The sequence below is a fragment of the Cervus canadensis genome, chromosome 16, assembly GCF_019320065.1.
Source record: "Cervus canadensis isolate Bull #8, Minnesota chromosome 16, ASM1932006v1, whole genome shotgun sequence".
NCBI classification, from domain to species: domain Eukaryota; kingdom Metazoa; phylum Chordata; class Mammalia; order Artiodactyla; family Cervidae; genus Cervus; species Cervus canadensis.
The window spans coordinates 56,769,028-56,786,353 of record NC_057401.1 but is presented as its reverse complement, the minus strand read 5'-3'; positions in this window follow the sequence as shown (position 1 = coordinate 56,786,353).

Sequence of the window (17,326 nt, the reverse complement as noted above, 5' to 3'; positions counted from 1 at the left end):
GGAGCTAAGGCTGTGTTTGCTGGACAAACAGTGGAAGGGATAGAGGGAGGAAGGGATGGAGGGAGGGAGGAAGGGATGGAGGAAAGAAGGAGGGGATGGAGGGAGGGATGGAGGGAGGGAGGGAGGAGGAGATGGAGGAAGGGATGAAGGATGCAGGGATGCTGGGGCTGCAGGCCTGCACGGCACAGCTGCAGCTGTACCCACACCTCCCCACCCTGCCTGGGGGCAGGAGGCTCAGGTTGCCAGGCCCCAGTGGACGGTGGTGGCGGGGACAGGCAAGGGACGAGGGACCAGGAGGAAGCAGAGTCATGGCCGATGCCCGTGCCTGGCAGGGGACGGGCATGGCTGGAGGGTGGGGAGGATGGGGCCATGGACATGAATGACGTCACTTCCCAGCCGAGTGTCCTCCCAGGCCCAGCATCACTATGAGCTGGTGTGACAGCCTCTGACTGATTCTGGGTTCAGGATATCCGGGGAGAAGTTGGCCATTCTTAAAAATAACAGTTTTCCTAAATACTAAGTATCGTAGTTTCGTGTATTAATAGTACTGTGGGAAGTGGAGAACCGGAGGTGTTGGGAGACGGATAATGAGCTATTAAGAAGCTACAAGAAATGACAGTGCCAGTTATGGGTGAGCAGACCCCACAGCTCACAGTAGCTGTGGGCGTGGGTGCCAGGCTCCACACGGTCTGCGTGGGGCCTGCCTCTGTTCCCATGAAAGGGAACAGAGAGAGGCAGAGTCCCTGACAGTCATGCAGGGTGGGCAGTCAGAGTCTGGAAAGTGATGATGGGCCTGGACCATGGGGGCTCGTCTGGCCAAACTCCCCTGAGTGCCTACCACCAGGACGCCTGCAGGGGAGGAGAGGTGAGCCTGCTCCCAGCCCCTGCCCCTCCTGCACGCTGTGGAGGGCGCCTGAGTGAGGGTCTGGGCCCTGCAGTCCCCAGGAGTCATGCCACACCCTGGGATGGGGGCCCAGTCTGTTTCTCTGAAGGTACAGTGTCTGGGCGGCCAGAGAAGTTTCTTTCCTGGGCCTCACGCTGGGACCTGTATTCACAGAGCATCGTGGGCAGCAGGTGACTATTCCAGGCAGCACCCAGATCTGGACGCAGCAGGTGTGCGGGCTCCGGGCACAGGAGGAGGGGCCCAGCCTGCAGTCCAGGTGTCCTGAGATGGGTTCCCAGCCTCTGCCAGCCGCCCCTCCTGCATGGGAGGCTAGAGGGTTCTGTGTTCCTGTCCCCTGCTGGCTGAGGACTTAACGCTGAGCCAGACGCTCCACGGTGCTGTCTGGTCTGGACATTTGACTGGTGACGCTCCAGCAACGGCAGGGACACACTGTGTCATCGCCAAAGGTGCTAGGAGTCCTGGGTTTGCTCCCCTCCGCTCCTGGTGCACTTGGCCCTGGCTCCCACCAAGCACTGAGGCCCGTGGTCTCCCCTCGGATCTAGATTGGGCTGCAGTTTGCTCCGATCAGCAGCTAGGAGCCGGGCAGTCCCCTTTCCGGAAACCAAGTGGTAACACAGCTCAGGCAAGACATGGCCTGGAGAGAGATGGGGGTCACACGGAGAGAGACAGGCACCGCCTGGAGAGCCAGGGGCCAGGTGGGGGCCACCAAGGTGACAGACAGGCGGGGGAGACCTTCTTGGACCTTCCAGCCCTGCCCAGCCCAGGTGCGACCCCTACCGGCGCCTCCTGGAGCAGCCCCACCTGCCGAGGCCTCTGCCTGAGCCTTGGCCGTGAAAGGGAGAGACCACGGCAGGCTGCGGGCGGCGTGGAAGGTGCGCGTCAGATGGCCACTGGGTAAGACGCCCGGTGGGGTCAGCGCGGAAGCAGGACGGCCAACGGGCTGTGGCTTCCGCGGATTCCTGGAGGCTCCGGGGGATGTGAGGCTGCCTGGGGCCCGAAGGAACCCTGGGTCCCGCAGCAGCAGGGCCTGAACGCACGCCCGGCAAAGCCAGGTCTCAACCACAGGCCACAGTCTGTGCCCAGGCGGGTGCTGTCGGCGCTCCGAGTCTGGAGAGGCCCAGCTGGACCTGCGCGTCCTGGTGAGGGATCCATCCGGCTCCAGGCCCCTGGGCGTCCGGGTGAGGCGGGAAGGCGAGCACAGCCGCTCCGGAAAGGGACGGAGGAAGGGCCTTGGGCGAGCAGGCCTGACAGGCGCCGGGGGACGAGCTCCGCAAGAGCCGGGCTTCCGGCACGACGACCACGACGACGACCCAGAGCCGAGGGGAGCGCCGCCTCGGTCCACAAACCCTCCCAGGACGAGGGCGGGCCCCGCGGTCCGGAAGACAGTGGCGAAGGCCCGACACGCATTCCTAAGTGTTTCAGCAGGAAGCAGGCCCCACCTGACGAAAGCCGCTGACTGCGGATGAGTTACAGTCGCAAGGTTGCTGATGCGCAAAGCTTTTTCTTGACGCCAGCCAATCGGAGCACAGGGCGATCAGAGCACAGCCAATCAGAGCACAGGGCGATCAGCGCACAGCCAATCAGTTCAGTTCAGTTAGGTGGCGCAGTCGTGTCCGACTCTGCGACCCCATGAACCGCAGCACGCCAGGCCTCCCTGTCCATCACCAACTCCCAGAGTTTAAGCAAACTCATGTCCATCGAGTCAGTGATGCCATCCAACCCTCTCATCCTCTATCGTCCCCTTCTCCTCCTGCCTTCAATCTTTCCCAGCATCAGGGTCTTTTCCAATGAGTCAGTTCTCATCAGGTGGCCAAAGTACTGGAGTTTCAGCTTCAGCATCAGACCTTCCAATGAACACCCAGGACTGATTTCCTTCAGGATGGACTGGTTGGATCTCCTTGCAGTCCAAGGGGCTCTCAAGAGTCTTCTCCAACACCACAGTTCAAAAGCATCAATTCTTTGGCGCTCAGCTTTCTTTACAGTCCAACTCTCACATCCATACATGACCACTGGAAAACCATAGCCTTGACTAGATGGACCTTTGTTGGCAGAATGTCTCTGCTTTTTAATACGCTGTCTAGGTTGGTCATAGCTTTTCTTCTAAGGAGCAAGCATCTTTTAATTTCGTGACTGCAGTCACCATCTGCAGTGATTTTGGAGCCTAAAAAATAAAGGAAGGAGTAGTGGCTAGAGGACCATCCACACCAGTGCCTGGGGACCACTGCCTGTTTGGCTGATGGTCAACCTGGAGGGAAGGTGACCGGGCACTTGGCAACCAGGTGGCCTGGGAGGTGCTTTGCGGATGGACCTGTGCAAATCACAGAGTGCCAGAGGATGTTTGCCCCTGTCCATGCTCCCCAGAGGGACCCAGAGCCCGGTGTGAAGGTGATGGCACACCCCTCTCTGTGGGTGAACTGCCTCTTCCCCACCCTTCCTGGGGAGCTCAGGGCAGAGGAGGTAGAGAGAAGACCCGGTGGGCTGGAGGCTTGGCCTCCCCTCCCCAGGGCCCTGCTGGCTGCAGCCAGGGCTGTGCGCACGGTTCAGTGCCCAGGAGCCAGCAGGGTCCCCACTGTGGTCGGGGACATGGGAAGCGCATCCTTGCTGGGCAGGTGCTGGCTGGGACACCCACCGCCTTCCCCACCCAGGGGGTTTCTCACTCACCCGCCCCGTCCTCCTGAATGTTTATTCGGAGGATTCTCTGTGCCGTGCTTCTGACCCTGAAACTCACTTCACAGCTAAGCATGAGGGATGGGTTCCCTGGAACGAATCCAGACCCCAGAAACGGCTGACCTGAGAGAAAGCAGGCCTGCAGGCTGAAGGCCCCTCATCAGCCTGGGGGCTAGCAGGCTGCCCATCAGCACCGGCCTGGGGGCCGCCCGTCTCCTGGGCCCAGGGTGGGGGTGGTGGGGGTCCAGGCTCTTGCACTGCTCCTAGCTGACCCCAGCCGTGCAGCTGTGGGGAGCTCCCGGCAGGGATGCCGGTGGGGCTGAAGGGCTGCCCGGGCCTCTCTGGCTCCTGGGGCCTTGGAACCACTGGACAGCTGGCTGGATCTCGGCTCCTGACCACCAAGGACCCCAGGGCTGGGCTTGCTGGGCCTGCTCGGCCACTGTGGCAAACCCACAGCCTGGAGACTGAAACAGCAGACGTTTGTTAAGGGCTGGAAATCTGAGCTCGAGGTGCTGACCAGTCCAGCTCCTGGGGAGGCCTTTCCTGGCTCAGACGCCCCATCTTTTGTGTCCTCCCTGGGAGAGACAGACTCCCTGGGCCCTCCTCCCATAAGGACGCTGACACTGTGGGATCGTGTCTCCACCCCTGCCCTCGTTTAACCGTACTATCTCCCAGAAGCCCCTCCTCCAAATGCGACCACAGGACGTCAGGCCTCAGTGTGTGAATCTGGAGACACAACTCCGTCCACAGCAAGGAGTGCGCTGGGGCCCAGGCGTCCTCTGAGGGCCTCCGAACTTCCCGGGCAGAGGTCAGGGGAGGGTTTCACCAGCCGTGCAGGGTGACCCGCTCACGACTGAGGGCCGGTCACCCACCAGGTCAGACCTGCACAGCGGAACTCGGAGCGGGCAAGAGCACACAGATGGGCAGGCGGGCAGAGAGGAAGAGCAGGGCACACCCCGCAGGTTGCCTGTGGCCTGAGCCAGGGATCAGCCCGTCCTGCTGGGATCAGCTCCTTCGATTCCGGCTCTTATTGTCATGACCGTGGCCGTGCTGCTAATCTTTAACCCGGGAAAGGTGCTGAGGCCCGGGAGGAGGAGGGGCGCGGTAAGTGGAGGCGGAGGCAGGTCCTGCTGGCGGGACTTTGGACATCCTCCCAGGGGGAGAGGGCACCTCCACTGCAGGCAGGGGGGCAGCTGCGTGGTGTAGCCGAAAGCTTCAGCTTGGGTGGCTAAATTTGGGGAGAGAGGCCCCGGGGATGAGCAGGCGGGAGTGGCCTGGAGTTGGGGGGTGGGGGCTGGGTGTTTCCCTCTTCTGAGCATTTTCCTGGGGGCCGGGGACCCTCACTCCCAGACAGTGGGACCGGGCAGTGTCCCCAGTGAGAGGTGGTCACTGAGCCTGGGGACAGAACGGGGCCCTGGGGACTGGGCGGAGGACACAGAGAAGACCCTGCCTGGACTCGGGGGGCATCCCCCAGAGCAGCCCAGGTACCCAGGAAGGAGGCAGTTGTGGCCCACGTGGGCAGACCCAGGATGGCGGGTCCTCTGCATGTGGAGGTGGGGTCACCAGCACCTCCTCAGTCGGCCACCCAGGCTCGGGGCACCTTTGATCAGCGGCTGGAGGGGAGGGGGTCCCATAAAGACGGGGGGAGTCCTCAGAGGAGGAGGACAGTTGCAGGCCACCTGCACTGGACAGAGGGCTCCCTCCGTCTGGGCGCTAAGGCAGCCGGGTCCCCAGTTCCTTTCAGAATGACACTCCCATAGATCATGGTCACCGTGAATGTTGATGAAGCAGGCAAACCACACTTCTCTGCACAGCGTGCCAGGTGCCAAGACCCCTGCCCCTTCCTCTTTTTTTGGCTGCACCATGTGGAATGTGGGGTCTTAGTTCCCCGATGGAGAATCCAGCCTGTGTCCCCTGCACTGGGAACGCAAAATCTTAACCGCTGGACCACCAGGGAAGTCCCCCCACCACCGCCCTGTAACAGCACGGGATGCACCAGGGTTTCCATTCACTCCAGGCAGCACCCTGATGGACACGGCTCCTGTGTCTTCACTGTGCCGACCTTCTCCACCGGGTGGGACCCCAGGGATCGCCTTCCAAATCTGTATGGGGCGCTGGCATGAAGCGGGCAGCCAGGGGAGGTTAGGGTTGGGGGCTGGGGTAGGCGGTGGGCCTGTCCTGGTTGAACCGGGTCACGACACTCAGAGGACACGTCGCTGACGGTAATGTCTGAACCGGCCAGCAGGGGGCGCGGGCGCTCGGAGACACGCGGCGCCCGCAGGCAGAGGTACACAGGCTCACGTGTGCACACACGCACCCCAGCGGGGCCCCCAGGACTCCCTGGAGACTGGGGTTTGCACATCAGCTGCTGGAAGCCCTGCTGCTGCAAGGTCATTATCCACACGCCGGCCCATCCCCGGCCCCGGCTTCACTGGGTCCGGGAGAGGGAGGCCGGCGCCCTCTGCCCCGAGCTCAGCGCCCTGCAGAGAAGCCCCGTGTGGAGGGCGAGGCAGTGGGCAGGAGCACCAGGCCGAGGGTCACTCCGCTGCCCGCTCCCCGGCCACCTGGGGCTTTCACCTAGGTTCTGACGCTCCTCCAAGAAAAGAGAAAAGGCTGGGACATAAGTCCCAAAGTCTCATTCAAGTTTAAGACATGTTCATTCTTTAGCAAGTAGCACTAGTTCTTGTTTCAGAATCACTGAAATGACACCCAGCCCCTGTCTCTCTGTCTGTCTGTCTCCCAGGCCCACTGGTGGAAAGAGACTGGGGGTGCTCCACGCTCCAGGAGACGGGTGGTTGCCCAGCTAACGGAAGGGTAGGGGCAGAGGGCCCTGGGCTGCTGGAGGCAGGGGGAGCAGGAGGGACACCCTGAGGGCCTGAGTCAGGAGGGGGGTGCTCTGCAGCTCTGGCGGGAATGGCTGCAGAGCGGTGCCATCCACATGTGCTCAGACCCACCCGGGTCACTGGCCCATCACGGGGAGGGTGCGGCTCAGGCCCTGGCAGGTCTGCACGCGCCTCACACAAACGGACCCCAAGTCCCCAAGCCTGGAAGCCACAGCCTGACTTCACATTTTCACAACCGAGCTAAAAACAAACAGAATCCCAGTTCAGCTGAGTCGGCATTTGTGGTGGTTCTTCCCGAAGGAGGTGATGGAATTCCAGTGGAACTATTTCAAATCCTAAAAGACGATGATGTGAAAGTGCTGCACTCAATATGCCAGCAAATTTGGAAAACTCAGCAGTGGCCACAGGACTGGAAAAAAACAGTTTTCATTCCAATCCCAAAGAAAGGCAAGGCCAAAGAATGAGCAAACTACCGCACAATTGCACTCATCTCACACGCTAGCAAAGTAGTGCTCGAAATTCTCCAAGCAAGGTTTCAGCTGCACTGCAGGAGACCTGGGTTTGACCCCTGGGTTGGGAAAGTCGTCTGGAGAAGGAAATGGCAACCCACTCCAGTATCCTTGCCTGGAGAATAACATGGACACAGGACCCTGGTGGGCTACAGTCCATTGGGTTGCAAAGAGTTGGACTCGACTGAACTGAGCAACTAACACCTTCTTTTCAGGCTTCAACACTATGTGAACCAAGAAATTCCAGATGTTTAAGCTGGATTTAGAAAAGGCAGAGGAACCAGAGATCAAATTACCAACATCCATTGGATCATAGAAAAAGCAAAATAGTTCCAGAAAAACATCTACTTCTGCTTAATTGACTCTGCTAAAGCCTTTGACTGTGTGGATCATGACAAACTGTGGAAAATTCTTGAAGAGATGGAAATACCAGACCACCTGACCTGCTTCCTGAGAAATCTGTATGCAGGTCAAGAAGCAGCAGTTAGAACCCTACATGGAACAACAGACTAGATCAAAATTTGGAAAGGAGTGCGACAAGGCTGTATGTTGTCACCCTGATTATTTAACTTCTATGCAGAGTACATCATGCAAAATGCCAGGCTGGATGAAGCACAAGCTGAAATCAGGATTGCCAGGAAAAATATCAATAACCTCAGACATGCAGATGACACCACCCTTATGGCAGAAAGCAAAGAGGAACTAAAGAGCCTCTTGATGAAAGTGAAAGAGGAGAGTGAAAAAGCTGGCTTAAAACTCAACATTCATAAAATGAAGGTTGTGGCATCCGGTTCCATCACTTCATGATATATAGATGGGGAAACAATGGAAACAGTGACAGACTTTATTTTCTTGGGCTCCAAAATCACTGCAGATGGTGACTGCAGCCATGAAATTTAAAGGTACTTGCTTCTTGGAAGAAAAGCTATGACCAACCTAGACAGTGTTTTAAAAAGCAGAGACATTACTTTGCCAACAAAGGTCTGTCTAGTCAAAGGTATGGTTTTGTCAGTAGTCATGTATGGATTGGAGAAGGAAATGGCAACCCACTCCAGTACTCTTGCCTGGAAAATCCCATGCACTGAGGAGCCTGGTAGGCTACAGTCCATGGGGTAGCGAAGAGTCGGACACAACTGAGCGACTTCACTTTCACTTTTTACTCTCACGCATTGGGGAAGTAACTGGCAACCCACTCCAGTATTCTGGCCTGGAGAATCCCAGGGACAGAGGAGCCTGGTGGGCTGCTGTCTATGGGGTCGCACAGGGTCGGACATGACTGAAGCAACTTAGCAGCAGCAGCAGCAGCATGTATGGATGTGAGAGCTGGACTATAAAGAAAGCTGAGCACTGAAGAATTGATGCTTTTGAATCGTGGTGTTGGAGAACTCTTGAGAGTGCCTTGGACTGCAAGGAGCGCCAACCAGTCCATCCTAAAGGAAATCAGTCCTGAATATTCATTGGAAGGACTGATGCTGAAGCTGAAGGTCCAATACTTTGACCCCTGATGTAAAGAACTGACTCACTAGAAAAGACCCTGATCCTGGGAAAGATTGAAGGTGGAGGAGAAGGGGATGACAGAGGATGAGATGGTTGGATGGCATCACCGACTCAGTGGGCCTGAGTTTGAGTAAACTCCGAGAGTTGGTGATGGACAGGGAGGCCTGGCGTGATGTAGCCCATGGGGTCGCAAAGAGTCGGACTTGACTGAGCAACTGGACATCCCGCAGGGCCCTGAGGCTGGTTTGGGACTTGATCTGTCCTAGCTGCCCTCAGGCCAGCGCGGCTGTGCTGGAATTCTGTGTCCTCCACGGAGCGGGTGGCGCACGGGGTCCTCCAGGGAGCTCTGCGGGCTGCTCCTTGGCCTGCGGCCCAGGCCACCCCCACCTATCTGTAGGCTCTTTCCCACGCGCAGCGCCCTCCACTTAGGGACAGGAAATCGGGGGTCTATGCCATGCAGACCCCGCCACCATTTCTGCCCTGGGCTCAAACCCGCCTGGAAATTGTCAACTATCAGGGCCTGGCACCCCAGGGCGCTCCTGAGGACCCGGGAGCTGCATCAGCGAAAGCTGGGAGTTCTAGAGGCCCCGCCTCCTGGGTGGGTCTCGGTGGGAGGTGGGGGCTCCACCAATCCCACTAACCCCGCCCACTGGTAAACCCTCCCACCGCCTCCTCCCTCCCACCGCCTCACCCCGCCCACTACCTCACCCCGCTCACCGCCTCATCCCTCACCCCGCCCACCGCCTCACCCCGCCCACCAAAGGCACAGCCGGTCCTGCAGTGTGTCCTGGCCAGGGAAGCCCGGGAAGGCACTGGAAAGGGGCCAGCGCGCCTGCTTTCGGGACCTGGAGGTGGCGAGAGGAAGAGACGGGGCCCTGGCCGGGGTGGGGGAGCTGGACCGGTGCCCTGTGAGCAGCAGCGGTGGGGCTGACAGTGCCAGGGCATGTTTGTTTCCTCCACCCCGAGAAACGAGGTGGATGTCGCCGTCTATTTTAATATGTATGTGAGAAACTGAAGATGCAGAAAGACAGACAGCGGCCAGACCAGCCGTGGGAGCAGAACGCCGCCCCGGGCCTGCGACGGGCGCCCCAGAAGCCACTACAAGCCCTGTGTCCCTGATTCCACTGGCCCCCATCTCAGGGCTGACCGCAGGGGCCCAGGCGCTGCCCTCAGCCACCGCGTGGGGCGCCCCCTGCTGGCCCCCATCAGCCTCCTCAGGCCCCTGAGCCACTCTCACCTGGGGTGCCAGCCCCTCTGCCCACCTCGGAGGGTGCACGCCCCCACCCCCACCCACTGTGGCCCTCACTGGAGTCCATCGCGGGCTTCGTGCAGCTTGAGATGTCCCTGCCGATGGGGACCTTGGGCTCACACGGGGTAGTCAAACCCAGGAAGGTCTGTCTGTACATTCAGCCCAGCAGCTGTCCCCGGGGAAGGGCCCCGGGAAGCTGAAGAGCAGGGAGGGCCTTGGGGCCCCCTGCCCTCTGGGTCCTGCTGGGGGTCCTTCTGGGGGGAGCTTGAGGGCGGGCTGAGGCTGCGTGAAGTCTGCTGCTCGCTTGACCTTGAAGGGCGGCCTGCGGGACAGTGACCACTGTGTGAGCTGTCTGCACGCCGCGTCCACAGCGACAGCCAGGGACACCTGAGAGCTGGCTGGCGGCCTGTACAGACCTCTCTGTCCCCATGCGGCCTTGAGGTGACAGACAGACACTCAGCAGATACAAGCCTGGGCGACAGCATGACAGAAGGCCACCTACGGTGAACACAGTAGGATTTCGGTTCTTGTTTCTGCTTCAACTGTGACCTCATTCTCTTAAGTTTAAAAAGTCAGCAAGCCTAAAGCCACACCTAAAGTGGGAGTCAAGAGACACCTGCAGTAACAGGCAAGTTTGGCCTTGGAGTACAAAGCGAAGCAGGGCAAAGGCTAATAGCATTTTGCCAAGAGAACGCACTGGTCATAGCAAACATCCTCTTCCAACAACACAAGAGAAGACTCTACACATGGACATCACCAGATGGTCAATACCAAAATCAGAGTGATTATATTCTTTGCAGCCAAAGATGGAGAAGCTCTATACAGTCAGCAAAAATAAGACAGGGAGCGGCTGTGGCTCAGATCACAAGCTCTTTATTGCCAAATTCAGATTTAAGTTGAAGAAAGTAGGGAAAATCACTAGACCATTCAGGTATGACCTAAATCAAATCCCTTACAATTATACAGTGGAATTCACAAATAGAGTCCAGGGATTAGATCTGATAGAGTACCTGAAGAATTATGGATGGAGGTTCGTGACATTGTACAGGAGGCAGTGATCCATACCATCCCCGAGAAGAAATGCAAAAAGGCAAAATGGCTGTTTGAGGAGGTCTTACAAATAGCTCAGAAAAAAAGAGAAGAGAAAGGCAAAGGAGAAAAGGAAAGATATACCCATTTGAATGCAGAGTTCCAAATAATAGCAAGGAGGGATAAGAAAGGCTTCCTTGGTGATCAATGCAAAGAAATAGAGGAAAACAATAGAATGGGAAAGACTAGAGCTCTCTTCAATAACACTAGAGATAGCAAGGTAATATTCCATGCAAAGATGGGTTCAATAAAGGACAGAATCAGTATGGGCCTAACAGAAGCAGAAAATATTAAGAAAAGATGGCAAGAATACACTGAAGAACTATACAAAAATGATCTTCATGACCCAGATAACCATGATGGTGTGATCACTCACCTAGAGCCAGACATCCTGGAACGCAAAGTCAAGTGGGCCTAAGGAAGCATCTCTATTAATAAAGCTAGTGGAGGTGATGGAATTCCAGTTGAGCTATTTCAAGTCCTAAAAGATGATGCTGTTAAAGTGTTGCATTCAATATGCCAGCAAATATGGAAAACTCAGCAGTGGCTGCAGGACTGGAAAAGGTCAGTTTTCATTCCAATCCCAAAGAAACGCAATGCCAAAGAATGCTCAAACTACCACACAATTGCGTTCACTTCACACGTTAGCAAAATAATGCTCAAAATTATCCAACCCAGTACGTGAACTGAAAACTTCCAGATGTTCAAGCTGGATTTAGAAAAGGCAGAGGAACCAGAGATCAAACATCCATTAGATCATCGAAAAAGCAAGAGAGTTCCAGGAAAATATCTACTTCTGCTTTATTGACTATGCCAAAGTCTTTGACTGTGTGGATCACAGCAAACTGTGGGAAGTTCTTAAAGAGATGGGAATACCAGACCACCTGACCTGCTTCCTGAGAAATCTGTGTGCAGGTCAAGAAGTAACAGTTAGAACTGGACACAGAATAATAGACTGGTTCCAAATTGGGAAAGGAGTACGTCAAGGCTATGTGTAGTCACCCTGCTTATTTAACTTATATGCAGAATTCATTTCAGTTCAGTCACTCAGTCGTGTCCAGCTCTTTGGGACCCCATGTACTACAGCACACCAGGCCTCCCTGTCCATCACCAACTCCCGGAGCCTACTCAAACTCCTGTCCATTGCGTCGGTGATGCCATACAACCATCTTATCCTCTGTCCTCCCCTTCTCCTCCTGCCTTCAATCTTTCCCAGCATCAGGGTCTTTTCCAGTGAATTGGTTCTTCGCATCAAGTGGCCAAAGTATTGGAGTTTCAGCTTCAACATTAGTCCTTCCAATGAATATTCAGGACTCATTTCCTTTAGGATTGACTAGTTGGATCTCCTTGCAGTCCAAGGGACTCTCAAGAGTCTTCTCCAATACCATAGTTCAAAAGCATCAATTCTTTGGCGCTCAGCTTTCTTTATAGTCCAACACTCACATCCATACATGACTACTGGAAAAACCATAGCTTTGACTAGATGGACCTTTGTTGGTAAAGTAATGTCTCTGTTTTTTAGTATGCTGTCTAGATTGGTCATAGCTTTTCTTCCAAGGAGCAAGGGTCTTTTAATTTCATGGCTGCAGTCACCATCTGCAGAAATTTTGGAGCCCAAGAAAGTAAAGTCTGTCACTGTTTCCATTGTTTCCCCATCTATTTGCCATGAAGTGATGGAACAGTATGCCATGATTTTAGTTTTCTGAATGTTGACTTTTAAGCCAGCTTTTTCACTCTCCTCTTTCACTTTCATCAAGAGGCTCTTTAGTTCCTCTTCACTTTCTGACAAAAGGGTGGTGTCATCTGCGTATCTGAGGCTATTGATATTTCTCCTGGCAATCTTTATTCCAGCTTGTGCTTCATCTAGCCCGGCATTTCACATGATGCACTCTGCATATAAATTAAATAAGAAGGGTAACAATATACAGCCTTGAATTACTCCTTTCCCAGTTTAGAACCAGTCTGTTGTTCCATGTCCAGTTCTAACTATTGCTTCTTGACCTGCACACAGATTTCTCAGAAGGCAGGTCAGGTGGTCTGGTATTCCCATCTCTTTAAGAACTTTCCACAGTTTGTTGTGATCCACACAGTCAAAGGCTTTGGCATAGTCAACAAAGCAGAAGTAGATATTTTTCTGGAACTGTCTTGCATGTTCAATGATCCAGTGGATGTTGGCAATTTGATCTTTGGTTCCTCTGCCCTTTCTAAATCCAGAGTACATCATGTGAAATGGCCAGGCTGGATGAAGCACAAGTTGAAATTAAGATTGCCAGGAGAAATATCAACAACCTCAGATATGCAGATGACACCACCCTTACGGCAGAAAGTGAAGAGGAACTAAAGAGCCTCTTGATGAAAGTGAAAGAGGAGAGTGAAAAAGCTGGCTTAAAACTCAACATTCAGAAAACAAAGGTTGTGGCATCCAGTCCCATCACTTCATGGTAAATAGATGGGGAAACAATGGAAACAGTGACAGACTTTACTTTCTTGGGCTCCAAAATTTCTGCAGATGGTGACTGCAGCCATGAAATTAAAAGACCCTTGCTCCTTGGAAGAAAAGCTATGACCAACCTAGACAGCATATTAAAAGCAGAGACATTACTTTACCAACAAAGGTCTGTCTAGTCAAGGCTATGGTTTTTCCATGGATGTGAGAGTTGGACTGTGAAGAAGGCTGAGCACCGAAGAATTGATGCTTTTGAACTATGGTATTGGAGAAGGCTCTTGAGAGTCCCTCGGACTGCAAGGAGAGCCAACCCAGTCATTCCTAAAGGAAATAAGTCCTGACTATTCATTGGAAGGACTGATGCTGAAGCTGAAGGTCCAATACTTTGGCCGCCTGATGCAAAGAAATGACTCATTGGAAAAGTCCCCGATGCTGGGAAAGATTGAAGGCAGGAGGAGAAGGGGATGATAGAGGATGAGATGGTTGGATGGCATCAGCAACACAATGGACATGAGTTTGAGCAAGCTGGGAGTTGGTGATGGACAGGGAGACCTGGTGTGCTGTAGTCCATGGGGTCTCAAAGAGTCGGACACGACTGAGCTACTAAACTGAACTGAAAGCCATCTGAACTGAAAGCCACATTCTCAAGTGTCATCATTTATCTACCAATGTCACCAAAAAAGACACCATGGCGAACTGATGACCAGCAGGCCTCAGAGCGCCAGGACCCCAACATAGCCTGTTCCCTGCAGGGTGGCCTTTCAGACCCACTGCCCAGCCCTCTCCCTCCCAGCTGTCCTCATGGGTTCCAGGCTCCTGCCCACCTCACTGATCAAAGTGCTGGACCCTCGATGGGATGAGAAGAGTTTCTTTTTACTCTTAGAACCCCTGTAGAGTTTGAGGAAGCTGGGTGCTTGCTGCCTGTGGCCACTGCGAATTGAAGCCCAGAAGGCCTAGCTCTGGGAGGCCTGCCTCGACCGCCATGAGCGGGAACAGCTGGCTGACAAGTGGACCGCGGGCTGGATGGTGCACAGAGGCTGTGTGAGCTGGGCGCCTTCTGTCTCAGAGCTCTTCCAGGAGCCAGCTGGCCTTGGCGTGAGGACTCCCACCTGCGGGCAGTGCCCAGGCCGCCCAGTGTGGGAGGCAGAGCCGGCTGGGGTCTGCTGTCCCTCGAGGCTTGAAGGTCTCAGGCTCCAGGTACCACCTGTCCCCAGAGCCACAGGAGGCACCGTTGGGAGGCTCCGGGCCAGGGCCCCCCGGGGGCCCCGTCACTGGAGCTGGCTGAGACGCCCAGCCCAGGAAACCTGACCTCCCAAGGGAGTGGGGGCAGGAGGAGCCCAAGGCATTGGGTGGCCATGCTGGGCCAGGTGGCGGGTTGGGTGGCCAAAGTTTCCGTGTCCGTGAGTCCAAAGTGGGGCAGGCGTGGCTGTGGGGAGGGGCCCACAGCTAGGGGCTGACTCCGAGACCCGGGAGCGATGGATCTGGGGTTGGGGGGCGAGAGAAGGGCCACTGGGGGGTCTGAGCAGCTTGACCCAGGGCCCCGGGCCTGACTGCCAGAGCTAGGGCAGCCCAGCCGAGGCAGACTGAAGCCCCGCAGCTCCGGACTCTGCTGCTGAGGGAGCCCCGGCGAGGACAAAGCCCGCTTCCTCCAGTCGCCAACCGAGCCCATGCCCCGGCCTGGCCTGAGGAGGAGATGCCCCCCGACTGGGGCCACCTCCCTGGCCCTGCAGAAATGCGCCCCCCAGCCCTCACCCACCCCCACCCACCGCTCACCAGCCAGCCTTCGTCACCCACCTGCAGCCAAACCAGCAGAAGCCGGGGGGCGGGGCTCAGACCCGGGCTCGGGGCGTTGGTGTCCACAGGAGGCTGTCCAGAGAGGCGGCGCCCAAGCAAATGGGCTTCCCCAGCAGGTTGGGGTGACACAGGGCCGCGGGGAGCCCTGCCCCACCCGGGACCATCCCCGCAGCCCCAGGGCCAGCCCGCCACCCCTGGACCCGTCCTGCCTCACCCCAGGGTGCCCGGCCACAGCCCACCGCCTGTGTGCCCGCCCCTCTCTCTGTCCTCATCTAAACTCCCCAAGGGCAATCACCACGCTACCCTAGCTCAGCACACAATTTAAGGCAGAAAAGCGGAACTTAAGCCAAACAGCCATGGGGGTCCAGGGCAGATAACAGCAATTTCAACAGGTTTCAGAAGAAAAGAAGAATGAAAATTGACATTTACTGAGTGCCAATCTGTGGCTCAGATAGTAAAGAATCTGCTTGCAATGGGGGAGACCTGGGTTCCATCCCTGGGTTGGGAAGATCTCCTGGAGGAAGGTATGGCAACCCATTCCAGTATTCTTGCCTGAAGAATCCCACAGACAGAGGTGCCTGGTGGGCTACAGTCCATGGGGTTGCAAAGGGTAGGACACAACTGAGAGACTAAGCACAATTGCCCTGTAAGGGGAGTTTCAGGCCTTTATTCTTCCACCCATCATCCATCCATCCACTGTCCATCATCCATCCATTCCTCCACCCTCCCTGCATTCATTCGTCCCTCCATTTATCCATTATCCATCCATCCACCATCCGTCCTCTCATCCTTCACCCACCCCTCTATCTACCATTCATCCACCCCCATCCAAAACCCAGCCCTCCCTCCGTCCATCATCTCTGCATCCCTCCTTCCATTTATTCTTCCATCCACTCTTCATCCTCCATCCATCCATCATCTATCCATCCACCCATCCCTCCCTCTGTCCATTGTCTCTGTATCCCTCCCCGCATCCATCCATGATGCATCCACCCATCATCCCACATCAGTTTCTGAATGTCAGAGGCTCTGCGCACCGTCCTGGGTGCTGGAGCAAAGCAGGAAATAATGCCGACGTGTCCGCTGGGAGAACCAGGGGCCTCAGGCCACTGCCGCGTCCCGGAGTCCTCCTGGGCTGGTGGGCACCAGCCGGTTTAGGCACTGGGGTGGCTCAGAGCCTGAAGAGGATGTTCTGAAGGCGGGGGATGGATACGAAAAGAAATCCAGTCCTCTGGCTGTTGTCCAGGGGCCCCTGCATGTTTGGGGCCCAGCTCTGCTTCCCCAGAAAGCCCGGGGCACCCCTTCCTGGCAGTGAGGACCCTACAGCCTGGCATCACCTTTCAGAGTTGGGGGGACTTTCCTGATCCCTCCTGAGCTCCCCGTCACCCCTCAGTCTGCACCTCCACCCCCCCCACCCCCACCTCACCCTTAGCCACCGTGCCAGCCCGTGGGCTCCTGATGGGCGGCCACAGAGGGCCGGGCTGGGCAGCTGGCCAGGGCCCAGGAGAGCATCCCAAACTCAGGGTCGAGACACGGTGGCCACGAGTCTGTGTCTGCCTTGGCTGAGCGGAGGGGCTGCCGGGGCTGGGGACACCATCCCCCCAAGTAGGGGCTTTGCGTCCTGCAGCGCAGGGGTCTCCTTTCCCGAGGGCTGTGCCATCCCCGTAACACACCCAACCCTTAGCCCGCCCCTCGCCGGGAAGCATCTCGGAGCTGCCAAGGGGGCCCGGCCTTGCAGAGGATCTCACAGGGGCAGTGGGCCCAGAGCAAGCCTCACCTTCTGCCAACAGGCAGGCGTTGCCCTCACAGCCTGGAGCCATAAAGGAAGCGAAACTGAAACGGAGACAAGTGAGAGAAGCTGCCCTCCCGGGCCAGAGGGCGTGAGCCCAGGCGCCCCCAGGGCTGGGCGGGGAGGGCTCCCTCACAAGTAACCCAGAGGGAGCCTCCCGGACTCTGCGGGGCTGGGACCCCCAGGCGGCCCGCATCTCACCTGGCCCTGGAGGACTAGGAGGGTGCCGGGCCATTGGCTGGCAGCTGCTGCTTCGCTGAGCAGTTCGTCCCTGGGACCTGACCCACCTGGCCCTGGAGCCAGCCCAGAGGGAGGCACCCCGTCACCCCGCCTCCTCACCGGGCCCTGGGGGCGCCTGCCTGGGGCGCCTGACAGGCCCCAGTCGACCCGCTCACACACCCTCATTGGGCTCCGCTGCCCAGGGCTCCAGGCCTCGGGCGTGTCCAGCGACCTCTGGGCTGTGCTCCCCGGGGGCCTGTGGGCTGGCCGGGCACGTGCTTGTTACGGCAACACTGGGAGCAAGGCTGCCTGGGCAGCCC